The 20,448-nt window shown below is 49.8% G+C and overlaps 1 long non-coding RNA gene across 1 annotated transcript in view; it reads right to left on the bottom strand.

The window, feature by feature from the left end:
• Positions 1-11,078, bottom strand: part of LOC140709895 (uncharacterized) — a 41,028-nt gene extending 29,950 nt beyond the window's left edge. The window contains exons 1-2 of the long non-coding RNA XR_012090679.1: positions 10,678-11,078; positions 9,280-9,406 (exon numbers count right to left, since the gene is read on the bottom strand). This is a non-coding gene — a long non-coding RNA (uncharacterized lncRNA). The remainder of the gene's footprint in view (positions 1-9,279; positions 9,407-10,677) is intronic.
• Between the last annotated feature and the right edge of the window lie 9,370 nt (positions 11,079-20,448).

The raw sequence follows: 20,448 nt of genomic DNA, 5'->3' as shown, positions 1-20,448 counted from the left end.
GTTCTCACACCGCCTGGCTCCACAGGCAGACACAGGGGGAGGAAGTACATGACCGAGCAGGAAAACTACAGTCCCAGCACTCTAGTTAGAAACTCAGGAAGTTTGGGGTGGGTGGGGGGCGACTGGAGGTAAAAAAGTGTTGGAGAGATTGCATAGAGGAAGAAGCTTTAAAAAGTCTATCTGATACGTATATAATTTCGTCTGAACTCTTGCATTCACCTCTTAGCTGGCCATGTGCATGCATGAGTCTGACCCTAAACATCAAATTGACAGCTCTGAGATCTAAACTATAGGGTAGACCACCATTCAGGTCCCAGATTAGCCACTGGGTGCCGCATACATGGGACAAACATAAAGAAGAACCCAGGCTTTGCAAAGTGAACTGAGACTGGAATCACAGTTCTCAGAAAGCAGGTAAGCACTTGGCTGCTAAAATACGGAAACGAAAACTCAGCGTTCTCCGTTAGGGCTAAACAAGACTTAGAGTTCCATAATGTGATATTCAAAATGCCCAGGACCCAAGAGTGCTCAATATATGAAGAACTGGAAATCTTGACAACTCTCAAGGGAAAAGACAGTCAACAGATGCCAACCCAGAGATGACACAGAGGCTGTTAGACGATTTTAAAGCAATGATCACAGTCATGTTCCGGGAAGTCAGGGCAAACAGCTCTTTGAAAGGAGTGGAAAGATAGACATTTTTAGCAGAGAAATAGAAGATATTAAAAAGAACCCATTGGCAATTTTAAAACTTAACAATAACCAGGTCTGGTGTGGTGGCTCACACTTGTAATCCCAGTGCTTTGGGAGACCGAAGCGGGAGGATCTCTCAAGGCCAGGAATTTGAGACCAGCCTGGGCAACATAGTAAGACCTCATGTCTACAAAAAATTTAAAAATTAGCCTGACGTGATGGTGTGCACCTGTAGTCCTAGCCACTTGGGAGGCTGAGGTGGGAGGCTCACTCTAGCCCAGGAGTTGAAGGCTGCAGTGAGCTATGATTGGGCCACCGTACTCAGCCTGGGTGACAGAGGAAGACCCTGTCTGTAGTAATAATAATAGACTGGGGAAGAAATTACTGAACTTGGAGATAGAGCAAAGTAAATTACTTACAATGACTGGATGACTACAGAGAAGAAAAATGTAGAAAAAATGAACACAGCCTCAAGCCTGTGAGACATATCAAAGGGCCTAACATACATGTCATCATAATTCCAAAAGAAAAGGTGAAATAGTGAAAAGGAGTGTGAAAACATTTTTGAAAAAGAATGACTGAAAACTCCCCAAATTTGGCAAAAAAAACCCCAAAAAAACCCAAAAAACAAAAAAACTACACAGGAACTTACAAATTTAAGAAGCTAAGCAAAACACAAACAGGATAAACTTAAAGAAATCCATGCCCACACACGTCATGTACTGAAACTAATGATAAAGAAGTATATCTTTAAAGTAGTCAGAAAAAAAGGACACAGTATAAACATGGAAACATCTATTCAAATAACTGGATTTTGCATCAGAAGCCATGGCACACAGAATAGAATGGAAGACTATTGTTAAACTGTGGAAAGGATAGAATGGTTCAATACGGAATTTCAGATCTAGTAAAAATATACTCCAGGAATGAGGTGAAATAAAGATATTCTCAGAGGAAGAGAAACTAAGATAATTTGTCACTGGTACACTAGCTTTCAAAGATTTTAGAGGAATTTGTTTTGAGACAGAAGGGGAATTACATAAAAAGGAAAGTTGGTACGGCAGAAATAAAGGAAGAAGAACCCAGACTGTAAATAGGTGGATAAATACATAGGCTGTTCTTCTATTAGGTTCTTTAAAATACTTTAAAACATGTTTGATGTTAGGTTGGGCGCAGTGGCTCACGCCTGTAATCCCAGCACTTTGGGAGGCTGAGGTGGGTGGATCACGAAGTCAGGAGATCGAGACCATCCTGGCTAACATGGTGAAACCCTGTCTCTACTAAAAATACAAAAATTAGCTGGGCATGGTGGTGGGCGGCTATAGTCCCAGCTACTGAGGAGGCTGAGGCAGGAGAATGGCGTGAACCTGGGAGGCAGAGCTTGCAGTGAGCCAAGATCACGCCACTGCACTCCAGTGTGGGTAACAAAGCGAGACTCCATCTCAAAAAAAAAAAAAAAAGAAAAGAAAAAAACAAAACATGTTTGATGTTAAAAATAAAAAAAACTGGCCAGGCACGGTGCCTCACACCTGTAATCCCAGCACTTTGGGAGGCCGAGGTGGGCGGATCACCTGAGGTCAGGAGTTCAAGACCAGCCTGACCAACATGGAGAAACCCCATCTCTACTAAAAATACAAAATCAGCTGGACGTGGTGGGCGTGCCTGTAATCCTAGTTACTCGGGAGGCTGAGGCAGGAGAATCGCTTGAACCTGGGAGGCGGAGGTTGCAGTGAGTCGAGATGGCACCACTGCACTCCAGCCTGGGCGACAGGAGAGAAACTCCATCTCAAAAAAAAAAAAATTAAAATGAAATATGAAAAAATTCTCAAATAACTCAAAAGATGGCATCTTCAGGCTGATAACCACACTATCTTGATCACTGTCACTTTAAAAGTTCTGAAATCGGGTATGGGTTAGGCCTTCATTGCTCTCAAAAGTCATCGTGGCTATTGTCAGTCCTTCGCATTTCCACAAGAATTTCAGAATCACCCAGTCAGTGCTCACACAACAGCTTCCTGGGATTGCGACTGAGATCGTGCTGAATCTGTAGGTTAACTTTGGTAGTGCAAACATATTAGCAATATCTCCCCGTTTATTTAGATATTCTTTAATGTTTCTCAGATATGGTTTGCAGTGTGAATACACAGGCCTTTCACATAATTTCAAAGATTTGTCATATTTTAATGCTATTTTGAATGATGTTTATTTTTAACTTCAATATCTCATTTTTCAATCCTGATATATAGAAATATGATTAATTTTATATATTTATTTTGAACTCTGCAATCTTGCTAAACCCAGTTATGAATTCTAGTAGGGGTTTGTTTTTTTTTTTTGTAGATTTCATCATAGTTTCTCCATAGGGGATCATGCCATCTGTGAATAAAACCATTGTTTTTTCTTCTTTCCCAATTTGGATGACTTTTATTTCTTTTTTATGCCTGACTGCACTGGCTAGAGCCTCCAGTACAATCCTGAGTGGAGGTGGTGACAGTGAATATTTTTGCCACATTCCTGGCTGTAGGAAAAGGTATTTAGCCTTTGAGTATTAATATTATGTTAGCTGGAGGTTTTCCATATGCTCTTTACCAGGTTGAGGAAGTTCCCTAGTTTGCTGACAGTTGTTTTTATCAGGAGTAGATGTTGGATTTTGTCAAACGCTTTTTCTTTATTGACTGAGGTGATTATATGATTTTTATTTTTTAGTTTCTTCATATGGTGTACTAGTTTCCTATGGTAACAGATTACCACAAACTTGGTCTCTTTAAAACACAAAAATTGATTCCGTCATGGTTATAGAGGCTAGAAATCTGGAATCAAGGTGTCAGCCGGGCCATGCTCACTCAAAGCTCCAGGGAAGAACCTTCCTGCCGTTTCCAGCGTCTGGAGGCCCCAGACCTTCCTTGGGTAGTGGTGACGTAACGCTGGTCCCTGTCTGCCTCCACCTTAACACGGCCTTCTTGTTTGTCTCTGACCACTTCTCTCCTTATACGGATACCAGTCACTGGATTCAGGGACCACCCTAAATTCAGGACAGTTTCATTTAAGATCCTTAACTAATTACATCTAAAAAGACTATTTCCAAATAAGGTCACATTCTGAGGTTCTGGGTGGACATGACTTTTTTTTTTTTGGACATGGCCTCGCTCTGTTGTCTAGGCTGAAGGGCAGTGGCATGATCACGTCTCACTGCAGCCTCAAAGACCTGGACTCAGGCAATCCACCGCCTCAGCCTCCCAGGTAGCCAAGACCACAGGTGCATGCCACTACACACAGCTAATTTTAGAATTTTTTGTAGAGACAGTGTCTTACTATGTTACCCAGGCTTATCTCAAACTCCTGGGCTTAAGCAATCCTCCCACCTCAGCCTTCCAAAGTGCTGGAATTACAGACATGAGCCACTGTGCCCGGCCAACACACAATTTTTTTTTTTTTTTTGAGATGGAGTCTTGTTCTTATTGCCCAGGCTGGAGTGCAATGGCGCAATCCCTGCCCACCGCAACCTGCACCTCCCAGGTTCAAGAGTTTCTCCTGCCTCAGCCTCCCGAGTAGCTGGAATCACAGGCATGCACTCCCACACCCAGCTAATTTTGTATTTTTAGTAGAGATGGGGTTTCTCCGTGTTGGTCAGGCTGGTCTCGAACTCCCGACCTCGGGTGATCTGCCTGCCTCGTCTCCCAAAGTGCTGGGATTACAGGCGTGAGCCACTGCGCCCAGCCAACATACATTTTTGAGGGACATTATTCAACCCACTAAACATGATATATTTTATTGTTTGATTTTTGAATGCTAAGCCAAACTTGTCTTCTTGAGATAAACCCCTATCGGTCATAATGTATTAATCTTTATATATATTGAAGAATGTGACTTGCTAAACTTTTCTTTAAAAAATTCATCTATATTCATTAGAGATTTTAGTCTGTAATTTTCTTTTCTTGTAATGTCTTTGGATTATTATTATTATTATTATTTTGAGATGGATTCTCACTCCATCACCCAGGCTGGAGTGCAGTCGCAGTATCTTGGCTCACTGCAAGCTCTGCCTCCTGGGGTCAAGTGATTCTCCTGTCTCAGCCTCCCAAGTAGCTGGGATTACAGGTGCTGGCCACCACATCCGGCCTTGTCTTTGGTTTTGATATTAATATAATAGCAGCCTCATAGAAATAGTTGGGAAATATTCTCTTCACTTCAATTTTATGGATTTGTTTGAGTAAAATTGTTATTGTTTCTTCTTTAAATGTTTGGTAGAATTCTCCAGTGAAAGCACCAGGGTCTGGAGCTTTCTTTGTGGGTGAGTTTGTAACTACGAATTTAATTTATTTAACAAACAAAGTGCTATTTAAGTAATCTGTTTCTTCTTGAGTAATTTTTAATGTTTGTGGCTTCCAAGGAATTTACAAATTTCATCTAGGCTTTCAAATTTATAGAAAAATTCTTTCTAACTGGCCGGGCGCGGTGGCTCAAGCCTGTAATCCCAGCACTTTGGGAGGCCGAGACGGGCGGATCACGAGGTCAGGAGATCGAGACCATCCTGGCTAACACGGTGAAACCCCGTCTCTACTAAAAATACAAAAAACTAGCCGGGCGAGGTGGCGGGCGCCTGTAGTCCCAGCTACTCCGGAGGCTGAGGCAGGAGAATGGCGTAAACCCGGGAGGCGGAGCTTGCAGTGAGCTGAGATCCGGCCACTGCAGTCCAGCCCGGGCTACAGAGCAAGACTCCGTCTCAAAAAAAAAAAAAAGAAAAAAAAAAAAAAAGAAAAATTCTTTCTTTCTTTTCTTTCTTTCTTTCTCTTTCTTTTCTCTTTCTTCTCCTTCTTTCCTTCCTTCTTCCTTTCCTTTCCTTTCTTTTTCTTTTCTTTTCTTTTTTTTGATGAAGTCTCGCTCTGTTGCCCAGGCTAGAGTGTAACGGTGCTAGCTCGGCTCACTGCAACCTCCCCTGCCTGGGTTCAAGCAATTCTCTTGTCTCAGCCTCCCAAGTAGCTGGGATTACAGGCACACACCACCATGCCCGGATAATTTTTTTATTTTTAGTAGAGATGGGGTTTCACCATGTTGCCCAGGCTGGTCTTGAACTCCTGGGCTCAGGCAATCCACCCACTTTGACCTCCCAAATTGCTAGGATTACAGGTGTGAGCCATTGCATCTGGCCTCTGTTGTTCAATGTCACCCAAGCTGGAGTGCAGTGGTGTAATCATAGCTCACTGCAGCCTCGAACTCCTGGGCTCAAGGGATCCTCCTGCTTCAGCCTCCTGAGTAGCTAGGACTATAGGTGTGCACTAGCATGCTTGGCTAATTTTTAAAATCTTCTTTGTAGAGATAAGATCTTGCTATGTCACCCAGGCTGGTCTTGAACCCCTGGCCTCAAAAGATCCTCCCACCTTCACCTCCAAAGTGTTGGGTTTACAGTTGTGAGCCACCATGCCTGCCCATCACTTTTATTTTTGAAAAATATTTTCACTATTCCACTGTCTTCTCCAGACAAGAAATCTAGTGTCATCCTCATCTTTGTTCCTCTGTATATAAGTTTTTTTTGCTGGTTGCTTTCAAGTTTTTCTCTTTATTACCGTTTTTTTGTTTGTTTGTTTGTTTTGTTTTGAGACGAAGTCTTGCTCTGTCGTCCAGGCTGGAGTGCAGTGGCACGATCTCTGCTCACTGCAAGCTCCACCTCCCAGGTTCACACCATTCTCCTGCCTCAGCCTCCCAAGTAGCTGGGACTACAGGCGCCCATCACCACGCCCGGCTAATTTTTTGTATTTTCCATAGAGATGGGGTTTCACCGTGTTAGCCAGGACGGTCTCAATCTCCTGACCTCGTGATCCACCCGCCTCGACCTCCCAAAGTGCTGGGATTACAGGCATCAGCCACTGCACCTGGCCCGGCCTATTACTGGTGTTAAGCATTGTGATTATGATGTGATTTTCTTCTAGTTTCTTTTACTTGGGCTTTATTGAGCTTCCTGCATCTGTGGATTTATTTTTAATTAACTTTGGGAAACTTGGGACCATGATTTCTTCAAGTGTTTTTTCTGTTCCTTTTCTTCTCTCTCTCCTCCTTTGGTGATTCCAAATTACACATGTATTACGTTGTTTGAAGCCTTCCTACAAATCATTTATGCTCTTTTCATTTCTAAATTTATTTTTTTTCTCCTTGTCTTTCAAATTCGCTACCCTTTTCCCCCCAAAATGTTTGATCTGCCCTTAATCCCACTCAGTGTATTTTTCATATTAGGTATCGTAATTTTCATCTCTGGAAGTTCTGTGTTCATAATTAACGTACTGAATGTTGTCATCTGGGCACAGTAACTGTCTTAATGTTCTTATCTGCTAATTCTAACACATAAATCAGTTCTGGGAAGTCGTGATTTGATGATTCTTCCCATTAGGAGTCATGCTTTCTGGCTTCTTTGTATGCCAGGTGATCTTTGACTGGATGCTAGATCCTGTGAATTTTATCTTGCTGGGTGCTGAATATTTTCGTATTCTGTAGGAATTCTTGAACTTTGTTCTAAGATGCAGTTAAGTTACTTGGAAACTACTTGATCCTTTCAGATCTTGCTTTCACTACTTGTTATGCAGGTGCAAAGCAGTGCTGTCTAGGGGTAATTATTCCGTATTATTAAGGCAAGACCTCCCTGAACACTGTACCCAGTAGCCCGTGAGGGATGACTTTTTCCTGTAAGCCGGTGAGTACAGTGTTCCCAGCCCTGTTTGAGTTTCAGGCTGTGTCCAGGCTGTGCTCCCTGTAACCCTTCCATGAGGTTCTCGCCCTGGCCGTGGGTAGTTTCCACATGTGATGTGCTCTTGTGCTCCGGTGACTACTCAGGAGGGCCCTGTACAAATCTCCCCAGTTCTCTCTCTGCACAGCTCTCTCCTCCCTGGAATTCTGTCCTGTGACCTTTAGTGGCCTTGTTCTCTCACCCTCAACCACATCTCCTCAACTCAGGGAGGCTGCTGAGTCTGCCTCAGTGTCCTCTTGTGCTCCACGGCCTGGAAACCTTCTCAAGGCAAACGGGGATAATGTAGGGAGCATCTTGTTTGCTTCTCCTGTCAGGGATTACTGTCCTATATTGTCCTGTGTCTTGAAAACCATTGTTTTACAAAATTTTCCTGGTTTTGTTTATTTGTTGCTGCTGTTTTAGGAAGGAGGGTCAATCTGGTCCCTGTTTATCGATCTTGGCCAAAAGTAACTCCATGCTTTTCGATTTTTTTTTTTTTTTTTTTTGAGACGGAGTCTCGCTCTGTCGCCCAGGCTGGAGTGCAGTGGCGCAATCTCGGCTCACTGCAAGCTCCGCCTCCCGGGTTCACGCCATTCTCCTACCTCAGCCTCCCGAGTAGCTGGGACTACAGGCGCCCGCCACTGCGCCCGGCTAATTTTTTTTCTATTTTTTAGTAGAGACGGGGTTTCACCATGTTAGCCAGGATGGTCTCGATCTCCTGACCTCGTGATCCGCCCGTCTCGGCCTCCCAAATCGATTTTTTTTTTGCAACAGAGTCTCGCTCTGTAGCCCAGGCTGGAGTGCAGTGGCACGATCTCGGCTCACTGCAAGCTCCGCCTCCCGGGTTCACACCATTCTCCTGCCTCAGCCTCCTGAGTAGCTAGGACTATAGGCGCCCGCCACCGCGCCCGGCTAATTTTTTGTATTTTTAGTAGAGACGGGGTTTCACCGTGGACTCCATCTCCTGACCTCGTGATCTGCCCGCCTCGGCCTCCCAAAGTGCTAGGATTACAGGCGTGAGCCACCGCGCCCGGCCGCTTTTTGATTTTAAGACATTATAAAGTTACAGTAATCAAGACAGCGTGGTGCTGGAGAGGGGGCAGACACACAGATGAATTTGAAGGAATAGAAAGTCTAGAAATGGACCCATACAGTTACGGCCAATTGATCTTTTAGAAAGGTACAAAGACGATTTGACAAAGAATGGATAATATTTTCAACAATTTTGTTGCAATAATAATGAACCTCAACCCAAACCTCACATTATACAAAAATTAAGTCAAAATGGATCATATATAAAATGAAAACTTAGAAAACTTAAAAAGTGTAGGAGAAAACCTTCATGATCTTAGCTTAGGCAAAGAGTTCTTAGATACGATACCAAAAGCATGACCCATAAAAGTAAAACTTAATAGAGCCAGGTGTGGTGGCTCATGTCTATAATCTCAGCACTTTGGGGAGACTGGGGCGGGTGGATCACGTGAGGTCAGGAGTTCAAGGCCAGCCTGGCCAACACAGTGATATCCTGTCTCTACTAAAAATACAAAAATTAGCCGGTTGTGGTGGCGGGTGCCTGTAGTCCCAGCTACTTGGGAGGCTGAAGCGGGAGCATTGCTTGAACCAGGGAGGCAGAGGTTGCAGTGAGCCAAGATCGTGCCACTGCACTCCAGCCTGAGCGACAGAGACTCTGTCTCAAAGGAAAAAAAAAAAAAAAAAGTAAAACTTGATAAATATGACTTCACCAAAATGGAAACGTTTTGCTCTGCAAATTAAAACCAAAATGAGATACCATCACATACCTTTGAGAATGACTAGAATTAAGCAAACCCTCAAATAAACTCTATCAATATCAAGTGCTGGATACAAAGTACCTGGAACTCACATCCGTTGCTGGTGGGAGTGTAAACATGGTGCAGCCACTCTGGGTAAGTTTAGCAGCTTCTTATAGAGTCAAACTTGTGCTTATAGATGACTGGGGAGTCCCACTCTTAGGTGTTTCTGAGAGAAATGAAAACATATATTCACACAAAAATCTTACACAAATGTTTACAGCAGCTCAATTCATAATTGCCAAAAAATCAGAAATAACACAAACAAGTGAAGGATAAATAAACTGTGGTTCATTCATAACGTGAAAGACTACTCAGCAATAAGAACAATGAGCTATTGATGCATGCGGTAACATGCATGAATGTCAGAGGCCCTCTGCTGGAGTCAGACTCAATAAGAAGTTATAGGACATACCCAAAAAGATAAATCTATCAGTGGTAACCAGGAGTTAAGTATAGGGGTTGAGTTTTCCTTTTTTTTTTTTTGAGACAGAGTCTCACTCCGTCACCCGGGCTAGGGTGCAATGGCACCATCTCGTCTGACTACAACCTCCATCTCCCAGGTTCAAGCGATTCTCATGCCTCTGCCTCCCGAGTAGCTGGGGCTGAAGGCACGTGCCACCACGCCCAGCTAAATTTTTGTATTTTTAGTAGACATGGGTTTTACCATGTTGGCCAGGCTGGTCTCGAACTCCTGACTTCAGGTGATCCGTCCGCCTCAGCCTCCCAAAGTGCTGGGATTATAGGTGTGAACCATCTCACCCTGTCAAGCGGCTGGGTTTTCTACAAAGGGGTGGCATGAGGGAGTTTCGGGGGGTGGCTAAACCTTTTTTTTTTTTTTTTTTGAGTCTCCCTCTGTCACCAGACTGGAGTGCAGTGGCGCAATCTCGGCTCACTACAACCTCCGCCTCCCAGGTTCAAGCGATTATCCTGCCTCAGCCTCCTAAGTAGCTGGGACTACAGGTGTGTGGCACCACGCCTGGCTACTTTTTGTTTGTTTGTTTTTTGAGACGGAGTCTCGCTCTGTCCCGCAGGCTGGAGTGCAGTGGCCGGATCTCAGCTCACTGCACCTCCGCCTCCCGGGTTCACGCCATTCTCCTGCCTCAGCCTCCCGAGTAGCTGGGACTACAGGCGCTGCCACCGCGCCCGGCTAGTTTTTTTGTATTTTTAGTAGAAACGGGGTTTCACTGTGTTAGCCAGGATGGTCTCGATCTCCTGACCTCGTGATCCGCCCGTGTCGGCCTCCCAAAGTGCTGGGACTACAGGCGTGAACCACTGCGCCCGGCCAATATTTTGTATTCTAATTGTGATTGTGGCCAGCCTTCTCCGAGGCTGCATGCTGGACCCTCTTCTCCAGTTACATCGCCATTCCATAAGTCCTTATTTGGCTCCTGTAATGTGCACAGCACTGGGCAGGACAGCGTGGGGAATAAGTCAAACCTGGACCTGGCCAGCTGTGGAGCTCCAGATGTTCCAGATGTGAGCAAGTGGCAAGGCAGGGCACGAGCCCCGCAGTCCTCAAGCCAGATGCTCAAAAGCCATGACTCCACGGTCTCCGGCCCAAGATCTGTGCTGCAGAATCCTTGCTGAGCCACTCTCGGTAAGTCCTGTCCAGTTTTATGATTTCTCAACTATGTCGTGTTTAGAAATCAGTCCTGTCACCGTTCTTCTCCCTGTTCTTCTTCCACGGTGGTGTCTGAGTTCCAGGCGCTCAGGGGTGAGAGGGGCTGGGGAAGGACCCGGATGGAAGGCGCGCGCTGCAGCAGCCCCGCAGGGCCCGGATGGAAGGCGCGCGCTGCAGCAGCCCCGCAGGGCCCGGATGGAGGGCGCGCGCTGCAGCAGCCCCGCAGGGCCCGGATGGAGGGCGCGCGCTGCAGCAGCCCCGCAGGGCCCGGATGGAGGGCGCGCGCTGCAGCAGCCCCGCAGGGCCCGGATGGAGGGCGCGCGCTGCAGCAGCTCTGTAGGTGGCTCCCCAGCCTTGGTTCCTCCTGCAGCTGCTGGGATGCCCACACTCCCACTGTCCCAGCCACATCCCACCTCACTGTGCCTCCAGGGTTCCTTCAGGCTGCTTGCCCCTGTCTCCCTCATGAGCTCTGGGTGGCAGCCCATGTGTCTTTTTAGAGGCTGCACTCAGGTCCACCCTCCTTGGATGGGCCCAGGGATTTGCTGCACTTTAACCTGTGGTGCTAGACCTGGTCTTCCTAGTGGAGTCCTGGCTCCTGGGGCTACCTGGGAAGATGCCCTCTCTTCTGGGTCCCTTGAGCCTTTCTGGATCCTGGCCCTGCCTCACCCTCAAGAGGTGGGAGGAGTTAGTTGAAAGCAGGGTCCTTTCTCAGCGGCTCAGACAGGCTCGTCTCAGCTGTACTTGCCCAGCCCTGGGAGGCCCCACACCTGCCTGGGGAACCTGGCTGTCCCAGCATCGTGCCAACCAAGAGCTCACTCTCTCCTTTGGAATTCAATACACCCTGTCTCTTGTACCTAAAAGCTTCTCCTTTAGAGCGATGGATGATCCAAGCCATGGATCTCTAAGGCCTCCCGGCAAGCACCCAGCTCTGCTCTGTGCCCTCCTCCAGGCGTTTCTCCAGGAAGCACCTTCCTCCAAGGGACCTGAGGATAAAAAGCTTCCTGGACAGGGGATAGGCAGGGAGCAGGAAGTACAGAGAAAGAGATCCACTATTCTGCCGAAGTGGCTTGGGTGTGGGTTTGAATAACACCTTCCCTACTTCCTACCTGTGTGGTCCTGGCAGCTTTCTCTTTTCTTTTCTTTTCCTTCTCTTTTCTTTTCTTTCTTTTCTCTTTTCTTTTCTTTTCCCCTTCCTTCCTTCCTGCTTTCCTGTCTGTCTGTCTTTCTTTCTTTCTTTCTTTTCTTTCTCTCTCTTTCCTTCCTTCCTTCCTTCCTTCCTTCCTTCCTTCCTTCCTTCCTTCCTTCCTTCCTTCCTTCTCTTTCTTTCTTTCTTTCTCTTTCTGTCTGTCTGTCTGTCTGTCTGTCTTTCTTGACAGAGTCTCACTCTGTTGCCCACATGGAGTGCAGTGCTGTGATCTCGGCTCGCCACAACCTCCACCTCCCAGATTCAAGCAATTCTTCTGCCTCAGCCTCCCGAGTAGCTGGGACTACAGGCACGCACCACCACGCCTGGCTAATTTTTGTATTTTTAGTAGAGACGGGGTTTCACCATGTTGGCCAGGCTGGTCTTGAACTCCTGACCTCGTGATCAGCCCGCCTCGGCCTCCCGAAGTGCTGGGATTACAGGCATGAGCCACCGTGCCCGGCCAAATCCTGGCAGCTTTCTAACCCTCAGCCACTGTTCCCCAGACCGTTGATGGAGAATGCAGGCAGGGCTGGCTCCAGGGCTGCTGGGAGGAGCCAGGGAGAATGTGGGTGACATGCTTAGCACAGGGTGGCACCAGGAGGGGCATGTTGCATTGGCAGTCTCAAGTGGTGAGGCCCCACGGGGTGACACACAGCACAGCAAGCACTGGGGAAGTCAGTACAGTGGGGAAATCAGGACAGTGGAAGAGGCGGTATGGTGGGGAAGGCAGCATGGTGGGGAAATCAGGACTCTGCCAATTTCCCCCACACAGTGAGCCTGAGCCTGAGCCCGAGCCTGAGCAAGCTTGTTTTAGACTGGGAGCAGGTGGTGTGGCCGTAACCCTAGGAGCTGCGACACCCGTGATGGGGACCGTGGCTCTTCCCTCTTGGTGGCCAGGGCTAGACACTGCTCCGGACTCCTAGGTCGCCTGAATGCACCATCTTGCCTCAAACCAGCCCTCTCCGTGGTCCCCCAGTCCCTGTCTCGGCACGCCTGGAAAGCTAGCAGATGAGCTCTTGGACATCATCAGGGCCCGTCTGCCATGAGAGGTGGCAGCCTGGGGCCGTGAGGCCATTTCAGGTGCAGCAGAGAAGAAGGACTCCACACCGGAGGGAATGCCCAGGTCTACAACCCATGGGGTCAGAGACCCTTCCATGGAGCCAGGTGACCTTGCCCTGCCCCCAGCATGAGCCTTAGTTTCTTAATCTGTAATACAGAAATAGCAACACATAAGTCATAGGGTCACTGTGCAGATCAAAAGAGATTAGGCGAGCAGATGCCTGTAGCATCATCAGCATCATTATTGCCCCTGCCCTGATCATGGCGATGACAACAGGATGACAATCATGATGATGATGATGGTGGTGATGATGTCACTGAAGTCAATGATGACAAACGGATTTGATGCGCTGGGGGTAAGGGGCTCCTAAAATCTAAGAGGTTGAGCCCTAGGGATCCCACCTCCTTACATATGGTTGCCCTGATGGGTACCCCAGGCAGCACAGCCTTGGGACTCTCTGGGGAAAGGGAGGCAAGCAGCCCCCATTGTCTGCTGGAACCGAGCTGCGTGACCAGCTGGGGCCCCATGATCAGGGTGGCCTGGGCTCCCTCCTTGGGCTTGTTCAGAGCACCACCAGTCCTGCGTCTGAGCGCCAGAGCACCGCCAGTGCTGCGTCTGAACGCCCGGGAGCACCGCCAGTGCTGCGTCTGAGCGCCCGGGAGCACCACCAGTCCTGCGTCTGAGCGCCCCGGAGCACCGCCAGTCCTGCGTCTGAGCGCCCGGGAGCACCGCCAGTGCTGCGTCTGAGTGCCGATGTGGGGAGGAGGGACTGGGCAGATCATGGGGGCCAGTGGGAGGACCTCTGGCTCTGTATTAGGCAGTCTGGATCAGATCCCTAAAATGACAGGAAACTAATTAAAAATTTTTTTTGTACAATATGTTCATTGACACATTTATCGAGACATTATTTTAAATTAGAATTCTCTGCAGCTTACTAGATATATTTATATATAAGCGAATAGAAAGGGTGTGCGTGTGGCCTGGATGTGTCTTGAGGCCCCTCCCTCACCCATGCAGTCCTGGAAAGGATCCGAAGCAGCTGCTCACCTGTCCCACCTGGGCCGTGGGGCAGGGCCCCTGCACAGCTACGGGTCCTGGCTGGGCCACTAGTGGTCCATGAGGCCATTGTACCGAGGCAGGGTATTGTTCCTCAAAGACTCCTGGTTCCTGCCCTTATTTTTTCTCTCCCTCCTCCCTCTTCTCCCTCCTGCTCCAGGCATCTATTTCTTTCCTTTTTTTTTTTTTTTGAGACAGTCTCGCTGCCTCCCAGGTTCACGCCATTCTCCTGCCTCAGCCTCCCAAGTAGCTGGGACTACAGGCACCACCACCACGCCTGGCTAATTTTTTTTTTTTTTTTTTTTTTTTTTTTTTTTTTTTTTTTTTTTTTTTGAGACAGAGTCTTGCTCTGTTGCCCGGGCTGGAGTGCAGTGGCCGGATCTCAGCTCACTGCAAGCTCCGCCTCCCGGGTTTACGCCATTCTCCTGCCTCAGCCTCCCGAGTAGCGGGGACTACAGGCGCCCGCCACCTCGCCCGGCTAGTTTTTTTTTGTGTTTTTAGTAGAGACGGGGTTTCACTGTGTTAGCCAGGATGGTCTCGATCTCCTGACCTCGTGATCCGCCCGTCTCGGCCTCCCAAAGTGCTGGGATTACAGGCTTGAGCCACCGCGCCCGGCCAATTTTTTTATTTTTAGTAGAGATGGGGTTTGACTGTGTTAGCCAGGATGGTCTCAATCTCCTGACCCCGTGATCCGCCTGCCTCGGCCTCCCAAAGTGCTGGGATTACAGGCATGAGCCACCGTGCATGGTCAATTTTGGTATTTTTAGTGGAGACGGGGTTTCACCATGTTGGCCAGGCTGGTCTCGAACTCCTGACCTCATGATCCACCCGCCTCGGCCTCCCAAAGTGCCGGGATTACAGGCGTGAGCCACCGTGCCCGGCCCTTCCAGGCATCTATTTCTAACCTCGTGCTGTATAACCTTCCCTACCTTGCTCTCCACATTCATTAACCATTCACACGCGCATGGAGTTCTTGTTGGTTTTGTTTTGGGATATTCTGGTTACTTCTCTGCATCCTGGTTAGAAGTGCACTGTGGAATTCCTCCCAGTGAGTTTGTTCGCATTTAGTCCCTTCTTCCAGGCTGCCTAGTCTTCCATGACATAGCCGTCCCACAGATTACTTGGTTATCCCCTATTGAGGCAATCTCTTTTCTCCATGATTTTCCCACCTCTTGTGTTGCATTAATTGATGGGTGGGGACCTGGGGGTGCTGGAGGGAGGAGGTAGAGTCGTTGGAGAAGTGGCTGTTGAAGGCAGTCATGTGTCCAGCAACTTCCATGTGCCCCTCTGTGTTGTTCAATTGTGCACCTCGTGGGTCATCTAGGAGGAGCCCAGACTAGGACACAGCCGAACTGCTGAGTCAGTAGCCCTGACCCCGTGCACTGACTTGCGTGGGTTCCTGCCTTATTTGTTTTTTTTGGAGACAGAGCCTCCCTCTGTTGCCCAGGCTGGAGCGCAGTAGCGTGATCTCTGCTCACTGCAACTTCCACCTACCGGGTTCACGCCATTCTCCTGCCTCAGCCTCCTGAGTAGCTGGGACTACAGGCTAATTTTTTTTTTTATTTGTGTTTTAGTAGAGACAGGGTTTCACCATGTTGCCCAGGCTGGTCTCAAACTCCTGAGCTCAGGCAATCCATCTGCCTCGGACTCCCAAAGTGCTAGGATTACAGGTGTGAGCCACTGTGCCCAGCCCTTATTTGCATCTTTTTTTTTTTTTTTTTTTTTTTTTGTGGTTGCTGTGAGGGTAGATGCTTGGAGTGGGAGGATAGAAATGAAGGGGGTGGAGGATGCAGGGGTGCAGGGAACGCCACTTGGCGCTGGTTTCTGGGTCCCTGTGGGGAGAGGCAGAGGCCAAGCCACTGTCTACAAAACATGCTCTGGGTAAAGTGCACGCTTCCCCCATTTCCATTAGTGAAGGCACCGGAAATGGAAATGGGAGTTGCAACATGGCACTGCCCCCCACTGGCAGGAGACAAGGGTGCCACACACGTTACATCAGACACATGAAAGATGCTCCTAGAGACCCCTAGAAATGCAGAGAGCTGGGGAAAGAGGAAGTGGGGGCCAGGATTTGTTTCCATCCACAGGAGCCTGGCCTGCTGGCACGGACAGGGTGAGGGAAGGCCAAGGGGCAGCCTTTGGAATGGGCAGGAAGGCTTGAGACCAGGGCCGAGCAGAGCAGAAGCCAGACCCGCTGGAGTGGGGGCTGAGAGGTGAGCAGGGTGGCACCATGGGCAGCCACACCAGGGCACGGAGTCGTCTGTCTGTCCTCACTGCCCGCTTTGCAGGGCTCACAGCCCAGGTGGGCTGCCCTGGTTGGGCCTTGCTCCTCTGGGCCTATGGAGGGCTGGACACCAGGATGGAAAGTGCCACTAAAACTGAGCATGGGGCATGGCGAGTCCCCCAGATGAGTGGGGCTGTGACCTGAAGCAGGAGGCATTGGCACTTGGGCATCAGCCCTCATGATTATCCCCCCTTTACAGATGGGGATACTGAGGCACACATGGGGATGTTGCTTGCCTGAGGTTGCTGTCTCAGTTGGGATCCCCAGAAACAGACTCTGAAATGCGGATGTATGTGCAAGTAGTTAACAGGGTGCTGAAAGTAGGTTATTTGGGTGCAAGTTCCCTGGAAACACTGTGGGGGCTTGGGGAAGGGAGGCAGGGAAGGGCGGGAAAGCCATGAGAATGTGTCGAGTTACCCTGGAGCAACCGAGGCTCTGTCCCCTGAGATCTCATAGAGAATCGGAGGCTCACACCTCGAGGGGTCCCTCTGAGTGGAAGAAGACGGGGTATTTCCTCACCCACTTCTACCGGGGGCATCAATTCCCCAGCACCCCAGGTCCGGCCTGCCCTGCAGAGAGAGATGGGGAGTGTCGTGTGACCTTAGGGCAGGCCTCGGCGCTGGGTAGGGCGTCCACCGCAGTGTCCGCACAGCTTCACAGCCAGGGAGGCAGGCCAGGGGCCCGAATCAGGGCATTTGACCTTTTCCCAAGATCGCATCCTCCTCGCCCTCTCATCAAGGGTTTCGGACAGAGCCCTCTCCAAGAAAGGCTGCAGGAGGCGGCACGCTGGCACGCTGCTGGCAGGGTTTCAGTTTGTACTGCTTCTCTGCAGGGCAATTTCGCTATGAGGAACAGAATGCCCACCCTACATGCTAAACAGCAGCAGTGAGTGGAACAGGATTTCAGGATCGGGCTGCCCAGCTGCCCGGCGAGTGAGTGGAACAGGATTTCGGTATCAGGCTGCCCAGCTGCCCGCGATGTGCTGAGGACCTGGGCTCTCTTTCCTCTTTTGCTTTTCAGCTGTGTCTGGTTAGTGGCCTCGCCCTGGCCTTCCAGAGCCCGGGGTCCAGAGCACAAAGCAGGATCAAAGAGGCCTCTTGGGCGTTTCTCCATCTTTTGAGGGAAGAAAGTTTTCCCCAGGCTCTACCCCCAGCAAAGGCCCCTTCCATCCGCTTGGCCAGGTCTGAGTGTTCTGACGAAGGTGATGGTGCTGGGTTAAGGACGGTAGCACCTCCTCTCCCTCCAGCCTTGACCTCAAGGGGCTTTGGAGCTGGGGGAGTGACCACAGACCAGGCCTGGATGAGCAAGACTGCCGGGGCAGCCAACGGCCGGGCACCACCAGCCTGGGGCAGCCTGAGGCCCGGCACCACCAGCCCAGGGCAGCCTCAGGCCCAGAACTTCAAGGCTCCACAGAACAGGGTTAAATCGTCAGCACACAGCTAGCTGGAGTCTGACCCCCAAGGTCCCAGCTGGTCCCCACCTGGTCCCCACCCCCATCAGTCAAAGGAAAACCAGGGACGCCGGGCCGGGTGGCTCACACCTGTAATTCCAGCACTTTGGGGGACCAAGGTGGGAGGATCACTTAAAGCCCAGGAGTTCAAGACCAGCCTGGGCAACATGGCAAGATCCCACTTCTAAACAACAAAAAATTAAAATAAAATAAACAAAGGCTGGCCAGGGAAAGACTGCCCAGGACGGTGGCCCCAGCCACTGTGCATAAGGGCCCACTGTGGGCCTGGCCTGGTGCTGGGACCTACGCATGTGTCTCTTCCTGTATTCTTCCGTGCCTGGGTGATAGCCATGACCTGGCTCCCAGAGGCCTGTCTGTGCTGCCTTCCTTCTGTGCCTGGAAGTGTCCCTGAGCTTTGGCAGCTTCCACGTAGCCTCAGAACCACTTTCCATTTGTATTGTTAGTTTTAAATATCCAAGTAATCCATGAATTCATTTTTCTTACATATATGAACAATTAACTGCCCCCCGCCCCCTGCCCGAATCCTGGGCCCCAGGTAACAGCGGTTTCAGCTTGCTCCCTCTCCTTGCAGGCCTTTCCTGTGTTGACGCCCACCTGTAGCATGGATAAAGAGTTTCTGGCTGGGTGTGGTGGCTCACACCTGTAATCCCAGCACTTTGGGAGGCTGAGGCGGGTGGGTCACCTGAGGTCAGGAGATCCAGACCAGACTGGCCAACATGGTGAAACCCCGTCTCTACTAAAAATACAAAAAATTAGCCAAGGGTGGTGGCGGGCACCTGTAGTCCCAGCTGCTCAGGAAGCTGAGTCAGGAGAATGGTGTGAACCCGGGAGGCGGAGCTTGCCGTGAGCCGAGATTATGCCACCGCACTCCAGCCTGGTGACAGAGCAAGACTCCGTCTCAAAAAGAAAAAAAAAAAAAAAAAAAAAAAGAGTTTCTATTGGTTGGGCACGGTGGCTCACGCCTGTAATCCCAGCACTTTGGGAGGCTGATGCGGGAGGTTCACCTGAGGTCAGGAGTTCCAGACCAGTCTGGCCGACACGGTGAAACCCTGTCTCTACTAAAAATACAAAAATTAGCTGGGTGCGGTGCACACCTGTAATCCCAGCTACTTGGGAGGCTGAGGCAGGAGAATCGCTTGAAGCTGGGAGGCAGAGGTTGCAGTGAGCCAAGACTACGCCACTGCGCTCCAGCCACTGCGCTCCAGCCACTGCGCTCCAGCCACTGCACTCCAGCCTGGGTGACAGAGCGAGACTCCGTCTTAAGAAAAAAAAAAAAAAAGAGTTCCTATGAGTGTGTCACAAAGCGCACGATGTGTCCACATGGCTCTTCCCGTTTGACTTCTTCACTGTTCGCCTGTCTTGCTGAGTGAAACCTCCACCAGTGTGTGGCCCCTGTTGTTCCTTTGATGGCTGCGTGTTCCCGTGTGAAGAGACAGCGGGTGCTCTCTCCCTCCCGCTGATGATTGTCTCCCTCCCGCTGATGATTGTCTCCCTCCCGCTGATGATGTGGAGGTTCTGGGTAAGATTCTGCAGCTCCCGTCTGCTGTAGACTGAATGTTTGTCCCCAACCCCGTCAATTCCTATATGGAGGCATAAGCCCCAAAGTCATGGTGTTAGGAGGGCCTGTGTGAGGTTATTAGGTCACAGGATGAAGCCCTCATGAATGGAATTATTGCCCATATAAAAGGGGGACCTTGCCCCTTCTGCCATGAGAGGACACAGCTAGAGAACCAGAAAGCAGGCCCTTGCCAGACACCAAACCTGCTGGTGCCCTGACCTTGGATTTCCCAGCCTCCAGAACTGTGAGAAACCAATTTCTTTATTTTATTTATTTATTTATTTTTTGAGACGGAGTCTTGCTCTGTCGCCCAGGCTGGAGTGCAGTGGCGCAATCTCGGCTCACTGCAAGCTCCGCCTGCCGGGTTCACGCCATTCTCCTGCCTCAGCCTCCCGAGTAGCTGGGACTACAGGCGCCTGCCACTGCGCCCGGCTCATTTTTTGTGTTTTTAGTAGAGATGGGGTTTCACCATGTTAACCAGGATGGCCGCCATCTCCTGACCTCGTGATCTGCCCACCTCGGCCACCCAAAGTGCTGGGATTACCGTCGTGAGCCACCGTGCCCAGCCAAGAAATCAATTTCTGCTGTTAATAAGCCCTCCAATCTGTGACATTTTGCACTAGCAGCCTGAATGAACTAAGACACCTTCCTAGGAGTTAGATGATTCCTCCTCCGTTATTCTGGGCTGCCTTGAAGCTCCGTGGCCGCTCACCCTCTACACAGCCTAGTCGTCTCCTGCACTGCCTGGCCCCAGCCCCATCTCCACGCCAGTGTTCCCCACAGCTCCATCTCCAGGTGAGCCTCCCTGGCCACCTCCGCGGGACAGCCCATGGACTCCTGGACTGGCCTCAGCGTTGCACAGGGACTCTCAAGAGCAGGGACCGGGGTGAATAAACATCTGCTGAACCAAGGACACTGTTGGTCATGCTCGTGTCTTTGTAGCAGACAGTTCTAAAGGCAGCGTTAGGTGGG

The sequence above is a fragment of the Chlorocebus sabaeus genome, chromosome 23, assembly GCF_047675955.1.
Source record: "Chlorocebus sabaeus isolate Y175 chromosome 23, mChlSab1.0.hap1, whole genome shotgun sequence".
Lineage (NCBI taxonomy): Eukaryota > Metazoa > Chordata > Mammalia > Primates > Cercopithecidae > Chlorocebus > Chlorocebus sabaeus.
Note: the sequence above shows the minus strand (reverse complement) of the source record. Positions and strands in the feature narration are given on the sequence as shown.